At 44.3% G+C, this 15717-nt stretch overlaps 1 long non-coding RNA gene and 1 pseudogene across 1 annotated transcript; one reads left to right on the forward strand and one right to left on the reverse strand.

Annotated features, from left to right (window-relative positions):
* Positions 1-704: 704 nt before the first annotated feature.
* Positions 705-7570, reverse strand: LOC101408790 (butyrophilin subfamily 2 member A2-like; annotated as a pseudogene).
* A 4657-nt stretch (positions 7571-12227) lies between these two features.
* LOC147915417 (uncharacterized) lies at positions 12228-14366 on the forward strand. Its single transcript, XR_015554015.1, has 3 exons — positions 12228-12652; positions 12829-12965; positions 13859-14366. It is a non-coding gene; the product is annotated as an uncharacterized LOC147915417 (long non-coding RNA).
* The last annotated feature ends 1351 nt before the right edge of the window (positions 14367-15717 follow it).

The following is a 15717-nucleotide window of genomic DNA, read 5'->3' on the forward strand; positions in this document are numbered from 1 at the left end:
ATCCATTTGGTCCAGTATTCTCCTGCTCAGCTGGGACCTGAAACCCTAGGCCACACTCAATAACTGAGTACTAACTCCTTGATTATTGCAGGGACACCTGAAACAGGCCAGATCCAGATGTGTCCTCATTCTTCATCTTTCTTCATCCCAGTTCTAGGCCTGTAGAGCTTTACTTTTTGGTATGGAAATGTTGGTGGTGGGTTTGAAATGGACCATCAGCTCCTGGGACCCCATGGCTGTAATGGTGGGGCTTAACCATGCTCACATACTTGATCCCCTACCACCTCTCTGGACCTGCTTCCACTATCTCTGACCTCCGTTTGTGGTTTCTCTCTCTCCTCTTACATCCTAGTGCATCTTGTTGTCCTCACCCCAAGTCCACAGTGTCTGTCAACTTGAGTGTCAGGCTGAATGTGCCATTCTGATGTTAAAGTAGCAGGTTTTCTGCCTGTCACTTTCTCATACATTCTTCTTGGTTGGGAGCCATATCGCAGCACAAGTTTCCTGAGACTAGGCTCAGCCCCATGTTTTCAAGCAAATGAGTTACTAAAGGAACTCCTTAATGAGGGACACACAGGGCTGGGGCCTGGAAATGGTGTCAAGGGGGCCTCTGGAGGAGGTGTTCTTATGTGATCAGAGGGAAGGAGTGTCCACTTTCCTCCTCAAGATGCTGTGTTCTCATAGGAGAGATGGCCAGGGCTTTTCTACTTGGCTCTGAGACCAGAGAATTTGTCCTGGTGGCTACAGTGGATCCCTGCCCTATGACGGATCAAGCCACCTCAGGCATCATGACCCCCTGGGCCCCTATGAATGCTGGGCAGATGAAGAAGCGGCTGCCATCAGACCCCAGAATGAAGAGTGGCCTCAGGGGCCCAGAGAAGGGTGAACAGGGACACGTGTAGATGTACCATCTGTCCCTCATGTTGTAGAAGGAGACATCTCCAGCTTCATAGTCCAGGAAGATGCCCGCCCAGAGAAGGTGTTCCGTCAGGGGGAGAATCTTCTCAGGAGAGGACAGGGCGTGTTACTGGTTTCCAAATATCTCCAAGGTCCAGAAGCCGTTCTGAGGAAGCAGTAGGGCCTCCTCTTTCCTCTCAACACTGTCTCTACAAACCCCCACAGCCCACATCATCATGTTTTTGACCTCCATCTCCCAGTAATGTTTCCTTGAGGAGAACCTCTCCAGGCCCAGGACACATGGCCAACAGTCAAATCTCTCTGGGTTGTCAGGCACACTCCACCTGGAGGGGCCCCGTCTCATGCTTCTCTGGTCCTCTGACAGGAAGAGTTTGGGATGAGCGGTGTCCAGGTCTCAGACCACATCAGCTACAGAGGAAGTCTCAGGTTTAAGCCTGGAGTCTCAGGAGATTGTATGATTCCTGGTCCCCAGAGAGGTCCCAGAAAGGTGATGGGAGATCCCCCATGTGACGGCCTTTTCCATGAAGGCCCCTTGATCCCACGTTCCAGGCAGCTCACAGACTGAGAATTACTGAGGCTGCGCTTCTATCTCTTGAGTGACAGGAGCGTTGCCTCAGGTAGAGGATAACTGGGGATCTAAGAAATGTAGAAAGCTTAACAAACAGGTGAAATTAGTGACTCCCGCTTTCTCTCAACATTCTCAGATCTGCCCCCTTTTCTATTCAAGACATATGATCTCTGGGACTCTGTGTAGTTAGAAACTTTCCCACGTGGCTTAAACCAGCAAAAAGGTGCTATTCTTCTCTCAATGATGCAATTAAGGCCAATTTCTCCCTACACAGGTTCCTGGGCGGTAAAGGGTCCCTTCATTGGTCCTCTGTGTTTCACCAGTTCAAGGAGGTGACAACTGGTTTAAATGACTGAGAAAGGCACCCTTCAAAGGCTAAAAAAGGAGGACAATGTCCCCAAAATTCAACCTGCTGCCGGAGAGGTGTTTATGGCAGAAGGTAAGGGGAACTATTTCCATCCAGTTTTGCTTTAACAACATGGCTCTCAAGTCTGCAGCTATGACCTCTCTGGGTACAGGAGATGCTTCAGACCCTGACAATCTGCAGACTCTCCCATCTGCGGTTATTATTACTTAGTCCATCTACATTTCCTTGTGTTAAAATGACTTTCTCCTTTCCCCAAGTTGATATGTCTGTCTGTGACAATTTTGAAATTCAAAAGAGGAAGGAGGAAAGGTCCCAGTGACATGGTATCTAGTAACACCTGGATTCTCTGGTACTTTTGAGCAGAAGGTGACAAATCATAAAATGCAAACTGCTCATTAGGACCAGGCCAGTTATTCCCTGCTCTCCAACTTGCCCACTTTGCCTCCCCTCACAGGCTACACACACAGTATCAGTGTTCTCTTGGAGCAGGATGGCATTTCTGGTACCCGTCTGTGCGCCCCTGAGACAGGCTTGGGGAAGCTTATTGCCTTTCCCACACATGGCTCTTCAACTGTGAAGTCTATATCCTACCCCAGTTTATAAATAGCAAAGGTAGTATTGTCTTCTTTCAAATAATCCAAGATCCACAGAGCAACAATTAGTACAATGTAAACTTTAGGGAGGTCAAATGTGTATGGTAGACCTCTGTAATCATGGATTGAAATAGTCTAAAAACCAAAGCTTGGTGGGAACAAAGCTGTAGACTTAATTGAGAGCTGTGGGGATTCCCTCCCAGAAAAGCTGGGACCCAGCTTTGGGTGGGATACTGCCAGTGAATGAAGCCTCCTCTTGCCCCCAACCAGCTTTGAGCCCCCTTGTTCATCTCCTCTAATGTGTCCTGTTGGTTGGCTAGTGGGGAGGGTGCTCAGGAACAGAGGGGATGTCAGATGTGCTCACCAGCATGTAAGAGGGTTCTTCTTCATCCTGCAACGGGACAGACAGAGATGGGAGCTTCATGAGATAACAGCTAATCAAGTGGAGTACAAATTGTGCCTGGAGCAGTTGAGGAAATGCTAAATTTACACAATTCCTTTTGAAGTTGCTCTTAAAAAATAAACAGAAACAAATGAATGTCTTCAATAGAAGAATTAAGAGAATTTGAGTTCATATTAAACGATGGACTGGCCCTTTCTGTAAATACAACTCTCCCCCCTCCCTCCTGATCAGGGAATTATCAAGATACATAATTAGTGGATGATCAGGTGGCTGGAGATTATCAGCACTGACTTAGGTTTACTTTTTTTGAACAACGGAGTGCTCCATGTAGCCAGGTGAATGGATGCAACACTTGTAGAATGGAAGCAAGCAAGCTCTGACGGATTAATTCTTAGGACTTGATAGTTCTAAGCCCTTGCTGCTGCCTCTATTCATTTCCTTTCTCCGTTTCCCAGGCTTCTAGCTGTCAGAGCTGTGTTCTTTGTGTGACATTGAGCTTTCCTCCTACTCTTTTACCTCTATTTGATTTTCTTTCTCTTTTTCACACGTTCTCTCTCCAGGTCATTACGTGCAATTTCTTTCTCATAATTTTCAACCATTTTCCCCTGAGAGAATCTCTTTTTCCCTGTGGAGTTTCTTGATAAGACAGATGCTCCCAGTGATGAGGAGGAGCAGAGTAGGCATGAGGACAGCCAGGGTCACCATCCAGGGAGATGTGCTGGCCATAAAGGATTCTAAAAGGGGATCCAGAAAAGTCCCATTTAGTGAGAAAAAGGAGACCTGTAATGAGAGTGCCCCTCAGGGCACATATCTAAAGAGCTCCCCCAGGTTCCTGCTCTGTTGGCTTCTCTCTCAGAGAACCCACATAGAGAAAGAATCACCCCAGACTGATTGCCAGGGCTGGGGACCCATAAGACAAAAAGCAGAAACATGTAGAGTCACCATGAGAAGGACCAGGCTGAATAAAAGTTAACCAGCCGTGCTGGATTGCCACCGCCCTCCACATTGGACAAGCCACCATCCCTTCTTGTCTGGAATGTTGCAATGCCCTCCTCCTGCTTCTGCCCACACCCTCTTCAGTCTATCCTGAGCAAAGCAGCCTAAGTGAAATTATATTATTTCTTGCTCAAAACCTGCAATGTTCCCTATCTCACTCATACTAAAAGCCAAAGATAATTTGTGGCCCACATTACCCTATATGATCTGAACCTATTGCCTCTCTGAATCTCTCTCCTCATACTCTCCCTGCACTCAACCATTCCAGCCACACTTCCCTCTTGGGGTTCCTTGAAACTGTTCGGTGCTCCCACCTCAAGCCCTTTGTATCTGCTCTTCCTGCTACCTGGCTTGCTCAGTCCTTGAATATCTGCATGGCTCATTCCTCACTTGACAATTGCCATCTTTTTAGTGGAGCCTTCCCTGACCATCCTCTTTATAATTACAACTCCCTTATTGCACTCTTTAACCCCTCCTCTACTGTACTCATCACCATGATATAATCCACACTTTAATTAATGATTTCAGTTCTTGTTTTAATTTATTTATTTCTATCTGCTGCTCTAGAATGTGAGCCACATGAGGACAGAGATCTATATATATTTTGTTCGGCGATTTATTTTTGGTTTCTCCAACAGAGACTTGAACATTTGTGATGCTTGTTAAGTATTTGTGTAATGAATTTATGAACGTCTGTAGATGGAGAATTTCCCTGCTCTGTCCCTTGGGAAATCCTATTGGCAGGAAGGAAAGGCTTCAGCAGACAGCACCTCTGGGTGTAGACAGACACCAGCCCAGACCACTCTCTGTCTTTTATGATTCTTCTAAAACTTTAAAAATTGCTGCAGCGGATAAGGACCACAATAGAGAAAAAAGATTAGATTTACCTTCAGAGAAGAGGCTCCTATCTATGTGTTTTGAGAATATTTGATTTTCCCCGTGTGACAAGGGGAGAGGCCTCAATTTAGCTGCAGCTCCCAGCCCTTCAGGGCCCAGGACCCTTCCACCCCACACCCCTATCTCCCCATCCCCATTCCAGGCTCCAGTCTGTCTGCTGAGCATCCTGCCTCCACTCAACGAGCCTCCAGAGGGCAGGGAACTAACCTGGAATGAAAATCACAGTTTCCTTCTCCTGGCCAAGCAGGGTGTTGTTGATGGAGCAGGACACGTTCCTCACAGAGTAGTCCCTGATGACTACAGCTGTGGTGACCATGAAGAGGCTGTCTGTATCCATAATGTAAGCCTCCTCCAGGGTGGGCGTGATCTCACCATGAGGGTTCCTCCAAACCACTCGGGGCTCTGGGTACCACCCTAAAGATGTGCACTCCAGCCAGATGCCCCCATCCTCATGGCCCCTCATTTTAATGAGGGACTTAGAGCCCAGGCCTGAGGAGTGAGACCAGAGCTGAGATAAAAAGGCAATGGTGTTTTAGCCAAAGTGTCTTAGAAGATCAGCTCTTAATGGTGAGAGCCAAGGGAAGAGGGGAAAGAGCAAGTGTCCAATGCCCAGAGAAACTGATTACGCATATTCCATGCATTCCTGCAGTGCCTCTTCTGTGAAGAGAGGAAAGGAAGGAAAGGAAGAAAGTGAAGGAGCAACAGTGGGAGGAAGGAAGAAGATTGGAAGGAGGAAAAGAAGGAAGAAGGGAAGTAAGAAAACCTTGACCTTGGTGAATAACAGGAGACCAATACGCCAAATAAACTGTGAGATCTCTAAGGAGAAAGGATTACATCCCCCTTTTCTTCCTGCTCCACCTACAGACCCCATCACAGTACCAAGCATCTGCCTCCTAATAAATGTTTCCTGACTGATTCATTCAGCTAGAGGTTTTCATGTTCTCACTTCTGTATGGGAGTGTTCACTCTGACCTGAAGTAAGCAGGTTCAGGATTTCACTTTCAGCTCTGGGAGGACTTCTCAGTAGGCTTGACTTCCCAAAGCTCTAGGTTAATATGATAAGGACAGAAACCTACCAGGCTGGCAGAATCTTAAGAAATTTTTAACCTCAGGGCCATGACCCTAACAAACTAACAAAAGTAAGGAATAGGCAGTGTTCTATTTGTTGATATGTGTTGTAATATACGGGTCATAGTTCATAATAATTCAGAAATCTGTACATTAATGTTTTATTAAATTTTCTGTTTGTGATATATTTCACAATAAAAATGTCTACTTCTAAAACATGTTACTGAGGAAGACCCTCAGAGATCTCTAAGAAGTAAACATAAGAATAATCTGTAGGTATTCAACATTCTCCCCTGTTCAAGCCTACAGCTGAGTACTGTGTGTGCTTCTCAGGGGGTGATGCCCACAGCTGAGCACGGCAAGCCCACTCATTTGATCCTTGAGAGTGAGGAAGCCATCCTCCCTGTGTAAACGGACTTGAGACAAGTAGCTGCTGGTCTGTCATGGGCCTTAGGTTAAGAGAGAAAGTTTCCCCAGGAGTTACACAAAAAGCAACTGAACAAAATGAAAGGATGCTTCTGCCACCATCAAGCACATGGTGGCCTCATCCTAGTATTTGCCTTCTTAGAAATAACAGCAGTAGATGTCATTTTCATGGGCTGTGATGTTGTGGATGATCAGCGCCAGGCTCCCTTTGCTGATGTCTCCCTTCACAGAGGTTGTTCTTCCTCGGTCCTCCTCCATCTGCTCCTCTGTCCTCTTTCGCCAGCTCTTATACACAAGCACTACGGGGAGAACTGAGACCTGAACCACACAACTCCATGTCCTCAGCACTTTCCTTAGGTGACAGGTGGCAGCATAACATGCTGTTTCCTCCCACAATGGCCAAGATTGGATCAGCTGCCTCCAAGACAGTAAACTGGTCTGTTCAACAAAAGTGTAAAATCAGACAGGGGTGCCAGCCATCACATATCTAAGGAAGGAAAGAAAGTGCATATTCCAGGGCACAGACAGATTCTTTCTTTATTTCTAATATATACTTTCAGACATATTCTTTCTAAGGCCACAGGGGCTTCCTGGGCTGAGGATTCCGGGGTCCAGTAGCTGTGGCTGGTCAGCAGCAATAGATACCTAGTAAGAGTGTCTACTGAGGCTGGCAATGCTTCCTGAACAAAACATGGAGAAACAAACACTGAGCACCCCCTACTGACCCTGTGCTCACAGAGGTTTCCTTCCATTCCCCAATCTAGCACAGTGCCCAGAGTGGAGTATAAACTTGAGCTGTCCAACATGATAGCCACTAGCCAGTCCCAATGGCAATGTGCTGTAAATGTAAAATACACACACACAATTTTGAAAATTTAGAATAAAAATATTAAGTATTTTATTGTTAATCTTTTATAATAATTAAAATTTAAATGGTAATATTATGGTTTGGGGAGTTAAAAAGCTATATTATTAAAATTTGCTTCATTGTTTTCATTTTCATCTTTTTAAATGTAGCTACAAAAAAATTAAAATTGTGTATGCAGCTGGGCTTTGTAGCTGTCATCGCATTTCCGTGGGATGGTACTGGTATAAATTCAATGAGTATGTGCAGAAGCAAAGTTCATGAATGAACACAACTTCAGTACTTCTTCAGACTGCGGTGTTTTTCAGACTGAAGTGCTGATTTTCCTTTCTGGGAAGCTGATAGGAGTTAGTGGCATGGACCCTACCTGAGACCAGTGCAAACAAGCTGAGGAGGTGGAAGAAGAGAAGGGAGTCTGGAAGGGAGAAATGCAGGGAAGCAGCTGGCTCCATAAGCGCCAAAGATGAGTCATCCAGGTGGGGCAGGGACTAGAGACCTAGGGGCACAGACAAGGAGTAATCAGCCAAGGGTCTTGGCAACACAGTTCCAATCTAGGTCAAACTTTCCGGTGACCCATATTGGTATCATCAGCTCCCCAACTTCTGTTTTGGGCAGCCCCCTTCTTTTTCTGGTTCAGGTATCTCCCTACTGATTGATTCATTAAGCATTCCATGAAATAAGTCAACAGTAGAAGGATCAGCACAGCGTTTTTCTGCCCTTGTTGGCTCACTTCTCTGGCTAGAGTTGAGTTGCTTCAGTTGTCACTTCCTTTTACGCCTTCCCTCCTTTCCCTTCCTCCTCCCTGCAAATCAGGGTTTGTGACCCAAGGTAAAGCCAGTTGTGGAGAGATTCCCCATCAGAAAGCTTCTCCTCCCCAGGGATGCTGCCTTTCCTGCCATCAGGTTCTCTTCCTCCGTTTACCGCCCCACCAGAGCCCCAGAGATGTATCACTTCCCCCCACTTTCCTACCTTCTAGAAATAACTTCTGCATTTTCTTTTCTCCTCGGATGCTCAAGCGATGATTTTCCGCTAATTTCTCTTCTCTTTAACCTCCTCATGGGCACAGTCACAACCAGAGCAGGGGAAAATTTTTCTTTCTTTCTTTTCTTTTTTTTTTGTGAGGAAGATCAGCCCTGAGCTAACATCTGTCGCCAATCCTCCTCTTTTTGCTGAGGAAGACTGGCCCTGGGCTAACATCCATGCCCATCTTCCACCACTTTATACGGGACACCGCCACAGCATGGTTTGACAAGCGGTGTCTCAGTGAGCGACCGGGATCCAAACCCCGGGCCGCCATAGCAGAGAGCGTGCACTTAACTGCTATGCCACTGGGCCTGCCCCCAGGGTTTTTTATATAAAGAATGATGTCATCCGCAAACAGAAAGAGTTTTATTTCTTCCTTTCCAATTTGGACACATTTTTTTCCTTTTATTGCCTAATTTCTCTGGCCAAACCTCCAGAACTATGTTGAATAGGAGTGTCAAAAGTGGGCACCCTTGTCTTGTTCCTATTCTCAGAGGGATGGCTTTCAGTTTTTTACTAAGTATGATGTCGGCTGTGAGTTTGTCCTATATGGCCCTTATGTTATTGAGGTGCTTTCCTTCTATACCAATTCTATTGAGAGTTTTCATCATACATAGATATTAGATCTTCTCAAATGCTTTCTCTACATCTATTGAGACATTCATTTGATTTTTATTCCTCATTTTGTTAATGTGGTGTATCACATTGATTGATTTGTTCTATCTTGTCAAATGCCTTCTCTGCATCTATTGAGATGACCATGTGGTTTTTATTCTTTGTTTTGTTGATGTGATGTATCACGTTGATTGATTTGCGGATGTTGAACCATCCCTGCGTCCCTGCTATAAATCCCACTTGGTCATGGTGTATGATCTTTTTAATGCATTGCTGTATTCGGTTTGCCAATATTTTGTTGAGGATTTTTGCATCTATGTTCATCAGCAATATTGGCCTGTAATTTTCTTTCTTTGTACTGTCTTTGTCTGGCTTTGGTATCAGGGTGATGTTGGCCTCATAGAATGATATAGGAAGTGTTCCATCTTCCTCTATTTTTTGGAATAGTTTGAGAAGGATGGATATTAAATCTTCTTTGAATGCTTGGTAAAATTCACCGGAGAAGCCATCTGGTCCCGGATTTTTATTTTTTGGGAGATTTTTGATTACTATTTCAATCTCTTTACTTGTGATTGGTCTAGTCAGATTCTCCATTTCTTCTTGGTTCAGTTTTGGGAGGTTGTATGAGTCTAAGAATTTATCCATTTCTTCTAGATTGTCCAATTTGTTGGCATATAATTTCTCATAGTATTCTTATAATCCTCTGTATTTCCGTGGTATCCATTGTAATTTCTCCTCTTTCATTTCTAATTTTATTTACTTGAGCCTTTTCTCTTCTTTTCTTAGTAAGCCTGGCTAAGGGTTTGTCGATTTTGTTTATCTTCTCAAAGAACCAACTCTTTGTTTCATTAATCCTTTCTACTGTTTTTTTGGTCTCAATTTCATTTATTTCTGCTCTGATTTTTATTATTTCTCTCCTTCTGCTGACTTTGGGCTTTGTTTGTTCTTCTTTTTCTAGTTCTGTTAGGTGTAATTTGAGGTTGCCTATTTGGGCTTTTTCTTGTTTGTTAAGGTGGGCTTGTATCGCTATGATTTTCCCTCTCAGGACCGCTTTTGCTGCATCCCATGTGGTTTGGTATGGCATATTTTCATTTTCGTTTGTTTCCAGATAGTTTTTGATTTCTCCTTTAATTTCATCAATGATCCATTGGTTGTTCAGTAGCATGTTGTTTAATCTCCACGTTTTTGTGACTTTCCCAGTTTTTTTTTCATGGTTCATTTCCAGTTTCATAGCATTATTGTCTGAAAAGATGCTTGTTATGATTTCAATCTTCTTAAATTTATTGAGGCTTGCTTTGTTTCCCAACATATGGTCTATCCTTGAGAATGTTCCGTGTGCACTCGAGAAGAATGTGTAGTCAGCTGTTTTTGGATGGAATGCTCTGTATATGTCTACCAGGTCCATCTGGTGCAGTTTTTCATTTAAGTCTACTATTTCTTTATTGAATTTTTGTCTGGATGATCTATCCATTGATGTAAGTGGGGTATTAAGATCCCCTACTATTATTGTGTTGTTGTTAATGTCTCCTTTTAGGTTTGTTAACAGTTGCTTTATGTACATTGGTGCTCCTATGTTTGGTGCATATATATTTATAAGTGATATGGCTTCTTGGTGGAGTGTCCTTTTTATCATTATATATTTCCCTTCTTTGTCTTTCTTAACCTGTTTTATCTTGAAGTCTACTTTGTGTGATATGAGTATGGCAACACCTGCTTTCTTTTGTTTGCCATTAGCTTGGAGTATTGTCTTCCATCCTTTCACTCGGAGCCTGTGCTTGTCTTTAGTGCTGAGATTTGTTTCCTGGAGGCAGCATATTGTTGGGTCTTGCTTTTTAATCCATCCTGAAACTCTGTATCTTTTGATTGGAGAGTTCAATCCATTTAAATTTAGGGTAATTATTGATATATGAGGGCTTAATGTTGCTGTTTTGTCACTTATTTTCTGGTTCTTTTGCATTTCCTTTGTGTCTTGTCCCATTTGTTTCGGACTGCCAATTCAGTTTGGTTGTTCTGTCTTATGGCTCTTCTAGTTTTCTCTTTGTTTATCATATGTGGTTTTGTATTGATTATTTGTTTAGTGGTTACCTTGAGGTTTGTGTAAAAAATCTTGTGTATGAGATATTCCATTATCTGATGGCCTCCTATTTCTTTATACTAAGTCAATTCAATCACTTTCCTCTTCCCCTTCTAAGTCGTTCTTGTTATACCTTATTCTATCTTGTGTTGTGGCTGTATGTTTACAGTGATGAGGTTAAATTTATTTTTGGTGAATTCCTTCCTTTGATCTTTGATTTTAGTATTTAAGTGGTTGCTAACCTATTCCAGTAAAGATCTACTATTTTTCTGAGTTTATATACCTATTTTTCTCCTTGCTCCAAGCTTTGTATTCCCTTTCTCATCTTTTTTTCAGGCCTCAGGGCCTTCTTGAGTATTCTTGTAGGGGGGGTCTCGTGGCCATGAACTCCCTTAGCTTTTGTTTATCTGGGAGAGTTACTATTTCTCCATCATATTTGAAGGATATTTTTGCTGGATAGAGTATTCTTGGCTGAAAGTTTTTGTCTTTCAGTATTTTGAATATATCATTCCAGTCTCTCCTAGCCTGTAAAGTTTCTGTTGAGAAACTTTGTACATTATTTTTTGTTTTTGTCTAGCTGCCCTTAATATTGTTTCTTTGTCATTGACTCTGGCTAGCCTTACCACTAGGTGTCGTGGAGAGGTCCTTTGTCTGTTAATATATTTAGGTGACCTGTTGGCTTCGCTTACTGGTATTTCCTGCTCCTTCCCCAGATTTAGGAAATTCTCAGCTATTATTTCCTGGAATAGACTCTCTGTTCCTCTTTCCCTCTCTTCTCCCTCAGGAATACCTATAATTCTTATGTTACATTTCCTAATAGAGTCAGATATTTCTCCTCCGAGAAATACCTTTCTTCATTTCTTTTTAGTCTTAGTTCTCTCTCCTCTTCCATTTGGAGCATATCTGTATTCCTATCCTCTAAAATGCTAATTCTTTCCTCCATATTGTAAGCTCTGTTCTTTAAAGATTCCAGAGTCTCCTTTATCTCCTCCATTGTGTTCTTCATCTCCATCAGCACTGATTGGTTTTTCTTTATGATTTCAATCTCTTTTGTGAAGAAACTCCTAATCTCATTGAATTGTTTGTGTTGTCTTGTATTTCGTTGAGTGTTTTTATGATAGCTATTTTGAAATCTCTGTCGTTTAGATTATGGATTTCTGTGTCTTTAGGGTTGGTTTCTGGGTGCTTGCCATTTTTCTTCTGGTCTGGTGATTTCATATATATTTGCATTGTGGTTCCTGTGTTGGCTTTGTTTTTCCTCATCCTGGAAATCTCTGGTTGCAATTTCCACCCTGCCACCACTGTGTGGTGGTAAAGGGCTGTGTAATCTAAGCCCCCTGCACTCTGCCGCAGTTTTTCTGCTGTGATCGGTTGGGTCGGATCGCTTGATCTGGTCTGCCGTGGATCGCTTGGTCTGGTCTGGTAGGCTGAGCTGCAGGGTCTGGTTAGCAGGCAGGCGGCGGGCTCTCTCTTTTGCCCTCTGGGTCCCTGGCATGGGGGGCTTCTCGTTTGCCCCTTGTTATCCACTCTCTGGGGTGCTCAGATGTTGATGGTAGCCCTGTGGTTCTTCTGAGTCCTCTGTGCGGGAGTTTCCCACTGGCCGAGAGAACCCCAGGAACTACGATTTCCCTGCTGAGGGCCACCCCTCCCCCTCTCTGGGAGCTGCGCAAACCGGGATCGCTCCCTTCTTCTGGAGGGCCCAGCCCTGGATCAGGACCTTGGCAGGGACCCTGCATGTCTTGCTGCTGTTTCTCACAGGGGATGGTTACTTCCTGTGGTGACTGCAGAAGGAGAAACAGAGAGAGCAAGCAGAAAAGGATTTGGAACGAAGGGCAAGAGGTATCTGACCAGGAAGGGAACCCATTGCGATGGTTTAGAGGAGGGAGCCCAAGGACCTGACCCTCCCCAACCCAGTGCACCCACCCCTTCACTCAATCATTTGTAAAGTTTATGTTCCAGAGGTTCTCCCTGATGGATCCCCTTAACAATAATTCTTTTTTCTGCTTATTTTCCAGAGAAGCTCCTGCATGAATTCAGTAAGTTCTGATTCCCCCAGGAACCTGGGCATATCTTGGTGTTGCTGCTTTAAGCATCTTCATGACTGGTCACATTTCTTCCATTGCAGAGAAGAGAGAGTTCCTGCTTATGGCCAGTGAGTGGCTCTGACATTTTCTCTGAATTCACATCTAAGACTCTATGCTGGGATATTTCCCCACCTTTTCTTCATACTTAAATCCGCCCAGGGCTGAGAAATGTCCCCAGTCCCTTTAGGGATGGAAAAAAGAAAGGTGGCTGATTTGGGGGAAGGATGGGGGAGTCCTGTTTTTTTAATGGAGAAAAGGGGCTTCAATCTCTCTCCATGAGGGGCTCATAGACTCCTCAGCCCAGCAAGGCACCAGGGAACATCCAGGGTGTGCTTAAAAAGAAAAGAGGAAGAGGGTGATGGAACTCTCTAGATGAAGTGCCTTCCCTATGCTGGTAACTTCACTAGTTGATTTACATAATCTGTAGGCTACTGAGAAGAAAGCAAACAATGTAAGATTTAAAAGAGTGAGGAATTCAGAGAGGAAGAGGAGAAAATTGCATTTTAGAAAAGGAGTGGCCACAGTGCTCAGTTGTCACAGATTTATTAGAGGTGCTTTTGAAAAATTCTATCATAAATTTCCTCAAGTTGCCCATTTCTTTTCAGAAGTAGGCAGGACATAATACAGCTTGAGACAGATGGATTCTAGTGCACATGCACAGACACGTCTACATACAGTAACACCTACACCCAGGTGTGGGAGTGTAGATACACACAAAATAGATCTACTGGGTCTCAGCTAGGAAAGCACTTACATGGTGCCTGTGGTATCACCAGCATGCAATTGATGTTCTCAGACTTGATGTTAAGGAGGAGAGGGGAGGAGAGAATTGAATAGACGGAGGAGAAGGAGGTGGGGGTGGCGGTCAAAAAGAAAGATTAGGTTGGTGTAAAAGAAGAGAAAGGACATGACTCAGAAATGACATGTTTCAGCTGACGTCTCTACCTTTCTTCCATTGCAGGTGGAGAGAATTCTCAGGCCTACCATGGTGATTGACCCTGATGTTCTCTGAGTTTCCTGGCAAATGTATATTAAGCATTTAAACCATTTCTCTTCCCTGTGACCCATTGGCATTCCCAGTAGGAATAATGACATCTAGCCCAGCAGCTCATTTTCTACGGGGGATATCACCCCTGCTTTTCTGGTGCCTCAGACAAGACCTTCCAGACACAGTGTTTGGGCGTTATCAGCCACCCCGCCACCTGCTGACACACATTCCCACATCCCAGCAAAGCCTGGCCATGTCCCCTGCAACCCCAGCATGATGGAGAGAAAGAAGTCCACCATTTTTGACAGGTTTTATGCCTGATCCAGCAGAGCTGTAGATGAGGGAAGCTGGACATTGGAAGAGGCTGAAGAAAGGGAGAGAGAAAAGGCTTAGTGAGGAGAATGGATGAGGGAAGAACAGAAATAAAGCCTTTTCCTTATCTGTGTCTCCTGCCTTTCAGAATGGAAGATGGCCTTCTTCCAACCTGGTGAGTGAATCACTCTATGTTCCCTAGGACAACAACCTGAGGGCCTATATCCCCTTTTTCTTTTCTAACTCAAGATTCTGGGAAAACTAGTCCCCATGACTGAGAGATTTCCAGGTGGGTTGACTTGAGGTCCTGGTCTCAAAGGTGTGCCCATCTCCAGGGCCTTCCTGCTGAAAGCCCAGAGAACCAGGGTGAATTGCTCTCCTGGGCTTCCACAGATCTTCATGGGAGGGGAAAGGCATAAAGAGTAGAGCTGAGGGAAAGGAGAGGCAGAATGAATATCATAGGGAGAGTGAGAATGTGGAATGGCCAAGGAGAGAAGGCAATGAACAAAGATCTTTGCTTTTTTCAAGACTCTTAAGCTGTCGCTTGCTACTGTGTGCCCTCAAGTTACTTAATGTTTCTGATCTTTGGTCTATTCATTTTAAAAGGTGATCATAATTCCTATTATGTGAGAGTTGAGGTAAAGACTAAATGAGGTAATGAACATACTTTGGTCAAAAAACCAACGAGAGAGATGGCATGTTCAAACTGGGTGGTAGAAGAAGATTTAGAAAAGGAACTCTTAACAAAGGTGGTAGCGGAGTTAAGGGAAACCAACAAGAGAATGTGAAGTGCCCCAGGGCTCACAATAGTGGGCAGTTGTCACTACCCCTAGGCTTGAAGGAATAGGGAGAGGGAGTAGTTACTGGAGGCCAGAGGAAGCTATAGCTCAAGGACAGGGCTGCCTGAGAGGAGTCATGCCTTTGTTAGAGCATCACCATCTAACGCTGGCAGGGAGGAAGTGGAGGTGTAGGATTCCAAAAAGGAAATCCAACTCCAGTCTCGGGAAGGCGCGGACCCACAGACACAGGAGACCGAGCTTGATGCAAATGCACGAGGTTTTAATTAAGCGGAGCTCCGGGTCGACACGTATCTCTCGCAGGAGACAGAGGGGTCGACCCCGAACCTTAAGGGGCAAGCTCTTTTATAGGATTCGGAAGCATAAAGCGGGAAAAGGTTGGCGCGGTCTTACATGATTGGCTAATTTAAAACATTTAAACAGTTACATTTTATGGCGCGAATTGCTATGGCGCGAAGCAATTATCAGGTTACACACACGCGTCCCCATCTGGACCCCGTCCACCCCCACCCTACCAAGCTTATCCTTCTGGAGCACTGTCTTGTTCTCAATTTTCCCGAACAGTTTAGGCGAGTCTTCTATGAATAGAGTCAGTCAGGATCGATAAACGTTCCCCCTTATACCAGGAATCCTTAGGGTGTGGAGGTGCCTGTCTCTAAGGTATTAACTTTTAAATTTTTAATATAATTTACTTCCTTCATTCCCCACTTCTTCTTTTGTCCC

This window comes from Ceratotherium simum, chromosome 13, assembly GCF_057802395.1.
Source record: "Ceratotherium simum simum isolate JZ-2026a chromosome 13, ASM5780239v1, whole genome shotgun sequence".
Lineage (NCBI taxonomy): Eukaryota > Metazoa > Chordata > Mammalia > Perissodactyla > Rhinocerotidae > Ceratotherium > Ceratotherium simum.